The following is a 6,000-nucleotide window of genomic DNA, read 5'->3' as shown; positions in this document are numbered from 1 at the left end:
CTCAAGGAAAGTGCTTCTGAGATTTTTCTCCCAGTACTGATGCCCCATTCAGGGCAGTTTTTCACATACCAACTGTTATAACCATGAATTGCTCAGGATGGGAATGGTTGAATTCAAAAATTTGAACTTGGTCTCTCACGCACACATACTCATGTTCACCTTTGGGAAGGAGGTGTGTGCGTGTGTGAGTGTGTTGCATCATTACCATATTCAGTACTATGGGATAGCAGTCGTTGCGTCTTGGGAGAGAGTTGACTGGTATTAGGAATGAATGGACGGCATCAAGAAACATTTTGGACGTAACTTCTTTCAAAGAACAAACCAGCAACCCCTGGATTAACTTTCCTTCCTTCTGTCCTAGGGCCGAGGAGCGAGCTGTCCCTTCTCCAGCTCTCAGCCCTACGAATCCGGGTTTCGCTGAACCATACCAGACCTCTCGTCTGGGGCCCTGTCCCCTGCCCTCTGTGCTGCACTTTGGACTCGGGTAGGTAGGTCCCCCTGGAACTAATAAACTGGGAAAGTGGGTCATAGGTAGTGATGGATTTGATGTGGAGCACAGGATTTCTTAACATTTCCAGAGTCCTGAATCATAAACCACGATTTGGAAGAAAAGGGTAAGAGAGAGAATGCTAGAAGCAGCACAGCTTACTCTCTCTTTTTAACTTGGATCAGGACCAGCCTAACTGATCCTTAGCTATGAAGCAGCTTTGACTTACCTTACTGAGTGACAGCTACATAGTTGGTCACGACCTTAGAATGCCATTGATAGACATTAATTGGATGAGTAAACTGGTGGAGATCATGATTTTTTTTTTTAAGATTTTATTTATTTACTTGAGAGAGAGCATACAAGCAGGGTGAGGGGCAGAGGGAGCAGCAGACTCTCTGATGAGTGAAGAATACGACTCGGGGCTCGATCCCAGGACCCTGGGATCATGACCTGAGCTGAAGGCAGATTCTTAGCCAACTGAACCACCCAGGTGCCCCGAGATCATGGTTTTAATCCAAGCTCTGCCCTTAACTAAGTGTGTGATCTTGGGCAAGTAACAAGTCAATTAAATTCTTTGGACATTCATTTTTTTTCTGTGTCATATGGGATCAGTGATTCTCAACTACTAAAGTATAATTCTTTGCATTTCAATCACAGGGAGAGTTTATTTAAAAAAAAAAAATACTGGGTCAGAGATTCTGATGTAATTAGACTGGGGCAGGCCCAGACATCTCTTTTTTTTTTTTTTTTAAAGCCTCCCCAACCCCCTACCAGGAAACACTAATGTCCAGCCAAGATTGAGAATCACTGGGTTAAAAAATCACCAAGAACTGATTCTAAGATTATGTCACCTGAAGATAGAAAGCAGATCCACAAAATCCCTTCTATACATAGCCTGGCCCAGGATTATATAGACTCAGTGGTAACGAAGCCTAAACATGCCTTCCTAAGAAGCAGTCCACATCAGGGACTTTAGTTTATTTAGGGAAGGTAATGTGCCTTCTCACTGGTTCAGTATTCCCACAATGCTTTGCAAGTCCTTAGCACCCAGTATGTTTCGATGGACTGAACTCCGTGTAACTCTGCCTATCCAAGATGATTAGCTGTTCCTAATGTCCCCAGAGACGATTATCTCTCTCCTTGGGGTATCCATGCCAGTGTTCAATAGCCTGTTGAAATTTTTTCCTAGAGGTGATCTGTGATCTGTGTGTGAGGGGTATGGGAGAAAAGTGTCAGCAAGGGATAAAGACGATGACCTTGATTGTTGCTGAAATGTGAGCTTCTGTGTCCAAACTAAGATAAAAAAGGTGATCCTCACACCTTCTCAGGTAGTAGACTATCCAGTTACCAGAAGTGGGATAGGAAAAAAAGAGCATATTGTTTACCTTAATCATTTGTTTGGGACCCAGTCTTGTTGCCATTCCATTGTTAATTCTGTAGATGTTCACACTTTGAAAATTATTCTTAGATTTAAAGATATAATTTACTAAATTGTAATCCATAAAATTTATTTCTGTTTATCGTACTCTTTTTTTCTCCTACTGCCCTTCACATCCCAAAACACTTAGAAGAAGAAAAAAACAGTGTGGATGTGTGACTGTCAGATCAGTAAAAGAGAAACAGACATGAGCTGACAAAAGATGGAAAGGCATTAAGGAGGAAACATAGAACAAGGGTAAGAAGGCCCATGGACGGCAAGGAGCTACACTTAATTTCATTTCTTTTGTCTCTACTGTTGGTCTTAGGGCTGCTCCAAGTTTATTCTCAGGCTTTCCAAAACTTGGGCAAGTCATTGTATTTCACCTGCTATGTGTTGGAAAATATGGGCTTGTGGCCCATGATTCCAGTATGTTCCCTGCTGTCTTCCAAACATGGTGGATAGAGGGTATCTCCTTAGGTGAATTGACAGCCTGGACACACTTGGTCTAATCCAGCATGGGCCAATCCCAGGGCCTGGGCTAATTCTAAATAATGTCTTGGGTTGGGGAATATATTTTTTTCTTAGCTTAGGAAAGCTACTGACACTAGAATTCTTTACCTTTGTGTTTTAGAGGAAATGGCCTTACCTGGTATCAAAAATCGAATGCAGACCTACAGAACCAGCTCAGCCCCCATCTCTCCATTTACCGAGAGGTGGTTGCATCCCTGCCATTAAAAAACAAATCTTGTGTTGGATTCATTTTTATATGTTTATTGCTGATCATTATTCTCAAATATTTAGTAATATTGGGCACATGCTGTTTTGTTATTTCATAATTTATTCTTTACTTTCTTCTTAAATAAATTAAGATAGAGTAAATGTGGGGTGCCTGGCTGGCTCAGTTGGTGGAACATGTGACTCTTGATCTCAGGATTATGTGTTCCAGCCCCACATTGGGTGTAGAGATTACTTTAAAATCTTTAAAAGAAAGATAGGAGTAGGGGCACCTGGGTGGCTCAGATGGTTAAGCGTCTGCCTTCGACTCGGGTCATGATCCCGGGGTCCTGGGATCGAGCCCCACGTCAGGCTCCTGGCTCAGTGGGGAGCCTGCTTCTCCCTCTGCCCCTCCCCCTGCTCAGGCTCTCTCTCTCTCTCTCTCTCAAATGAATAAATAAAAAAAAAAATTAAAAAAAAAAAAGAAAGATAGGAGTAAATGTACTATGAAAAGATGGGCTTTGTCCTCGTAACTTCAAGTTAAAACTTTAAGTAAAAAACTTAATTATTAATTCAAATGCCCAGTTATGTGTTTAAGCATTTTTCCTCCCACAAACCTAATTTTTGAAGTTAATGAGTACTGTTAGTGTTGTTCTGGTCCCTAGGATTATTATTCGTTTTCTTTTTAAATCTTTACTCTCTCAAAACAATTAAATGTTGCAAGGTAACTAGAAAAGAATATCCAGTGGAAATGTTGCAAGATAATTAGAAATGATAAAATTTCTTCAACTAGTCCCTGTCTGATTGAACACTTTTAACAACCAAATCCAAAGCTAGCAGGGGTTTTCATTTCTTCTTCCTTCCCTCCTCGATTCACTCATTCATTCAACAAATGTCCAGTGAATTCCTGTTCTGTGCCTGTCCTCTTTTGGCTTTCATTCTCACGAAGGGAAGAGGACAGACAGAAAATGAAGTAAGTACAGTGTGGTTCAGAGGGTGATGTGTGCTATGGATAAAAATAAAGCTGGGGAGAAGGCAGTGGAGGGGCTGGGTGGGCAATTTTTAAAATAAGGTAGTTAGGACAATCTTCAGCTGAGAAAATGGTGTTGAGCACAGACCTGAAGGTGGTGAAGGAGAAGGTTCTGGGAGCTCCGGGCCAGGAGTCAGGGGTGTGCCTGGCACACAGCAGGGAGGTCCCCGTGGCTAGAGCAGAGTGAGGAGGCGGGAAGTAGGAGGAAATGCAAGTGGCTGTGGGGCAGGAGCTTGGGAGAATGCTGAAGATCATACGGGGCCTTTTAGGGCCTTTTCAGAGGGATGCTTGTGAAGTGATAGGAAGGTGAAGTTTCTTACTGTTTAGTCAAAATTCCAGCAGCCCTGAGATCTGTTTCTTCTTTGTTACACCCTCCAGGTGGTCTCCAGCTTTCCCTTCCTCACAAATCAGTCCCTACCCGTTCTTTCCCTTGGGATTCCTTTCTCCCCAAGGCTGGCCATAGAGTGGGATTCAGTCTCCCATTCTCCTTACTGGCTTGGTACCCTGCAGGTGAGGCTCTCCCTTCCTTTTTAAAGAATGCACTCCTAGGGGGCACCTGGGGGCTCAGTCGGTTAAGCATCTGCCTTCGGCTCAGGTCATGATCCCAGGGTCCTGCGATCGAGTCCCGCCTCGGGCTCCCCCTGCTCGGTGGGGAATCTTCTCCCTCTCCCTCTGCCTGCCACTCCCCCTGCTTGTGCGCGCTCTCTCTCTCTCTATCTCTCTGTCAAATAAATAAATAAAAATCTTTAAAAATAAAAAAAAAAAGAATGCACTACTAGTTGCTAAAGAATAAAAACTGCCAGGTAGTACTAAAGCCAACAATGGTGAGAGAAATTAATATATACAAACTATATCTTGGTTTCTACTGTAGCCCAGGCAGAAAGGGGCCGCACTGCTGCTTGGCTGAGTTTAGCCTGTGTGTTTTCTTGAGTCTGCACATTGTTTTATAAATACTTGTGTAACATTGAAAAAGTGATAGTTTCGTTAAAATGTAGTTTCAAGTTCTCTTTAAAAATTGGATGTTCTATTTATATGCAGTTGTGGAATGCGGGGCCTGGGTGGCTCAGTCAGTTGAGCACCTGACTCTTGGTTTCCGTTCAGGTTGTGATTCAGCATCCAGAGATCGAGCCCCACGTTGGGCTCTGCGCCTAGTGCGGAGTCGCCTAAGTTTCTCTCTCCGTCTCCCTCCACCCCTCTGCCTCCCCCCTCCCTGTCCCTCTCTCTCTCTCTCTCTCTCAAATAAATCAATCTTTATATGAAGTTACAGAATAGGCAAAACTAATCTATGGTGATTTTAGGGATACGGCAGGGATTAACTAAGTAGGAGCACAAGGAAAATTTCTGGGTGACGAAAAGTTTCTATTCATAATAGTCTGAAATGCGTGGTGGAACTCATTAAACCACACACTGATCTGTGCAGCTCACTCTATGTAAATTGAATCTGAATATAAAGAAAATCTTTAACTAGAAGCCGGTATTCAGCAAGAGCTGAGTGGGAGCTAACCCCTTTGGGTTGGCACATGCTCTCTAGATGGCTTCACTTCAGCCCTTGTCAGTACCCACCTGGCCCCTCGTGTGTGATTCCCACAACAGACTCTCTCGGTGCTTCTGGGTTCAGCTCTCAGTGGGGGCCTGGTATGTTAACTGGCAACAGAGAAAATAGTACCTGCCTCTAGGGTTACATGTGAAGCAGGTTACAAAAACAAACCTGATAGCTTAGGTCGGTCAGGCAGCGTATCCACACCCATCTCTCAGTGGTATTCTCAAACCGGGGGTTCTGGGAGGTCTCTGAACGTGACTCTCACTCTTCAGCCAAGGGTCTCCTGTGTTTTTGCAGACACCTCCTCTGCGAGGATACAGAAAGTCCTTTGTACTCCTATCATCAGCACTTACAACTTGCTTTTATTACATTTGTTACAAAAATGATAGTGTGTGCTATGGAAATCCTAGAAAGTACAAATAAAAACAAAATTACCCACTATTCCACCATCCAAACGTAACCTCTATTTACAGTTTTGTGGTAAATGCTTTCAAATCCTTCTCCATACTTCTGTGCATTTTATATTAAAAATGGTTTGATTCATAAAATTCGGCACACACTTGCTCAGTTTTCAAAATGAAAAAATAATAAGTGAAGGATTAAGCACAAGCATTGCCTTCTCTCTAACCTGTAACTGTTTTTAAAAGGCTATAAAATTATGCAAAGAATAGGAAGAACTCAGAAGAGAATGAGATAGACAAATGTTTGGAGGAAAGTAAACGATGAAACAGAACTAAGGATTAGTGCAAGAAGGACTGCCATGGGAATGAGAGGGATCTTCTAGAAAGAAGCTCTGGGCGTGGAGT

The 6,000-nt window shown here is 43.0% G+C and overlaps 1 protein-coding gene across 1 annotated transcript in view; it reads left to right on the top strand.

Annotated features, from left to right (window-relative positions):
• Window positions 1–415: 415 nt before the first annotated feature.
• Window positions 416–6,000, top strand: part of SLC26A5 (solute carrier family 26 member 5) — a 50,207-nt gene continuing 44,622 nt past the window's right edge. Inside the window, exon 1 of the mRNA XM_032401286.1 lies at window positions 416–484. The gene's annotated coding sequence lies outside the window, so the exon portion shown is untranslated. The remainder of the gene's footprint in view (window positions 485–6,000) is intronic.

Source organism: Phoca vitulina, unplaced genomic scaffold (assembly GCF_004348235.1).
Source record: "Phoca vitulina isolate PV1807 unplaced genomic scaffold, GSC_HSeal_1.0 scaffold4, whole genome shotgun sequence".
NCBI classification, from domain to species: Eukaryota; Metazoa; Chordata; class Mammalia; order Carnivora; family Phocidae; genus Phoca; species Phoca vitulina.
This window is presented reverse-complemented; position numbering and strand designations above follow the sequence as displayed.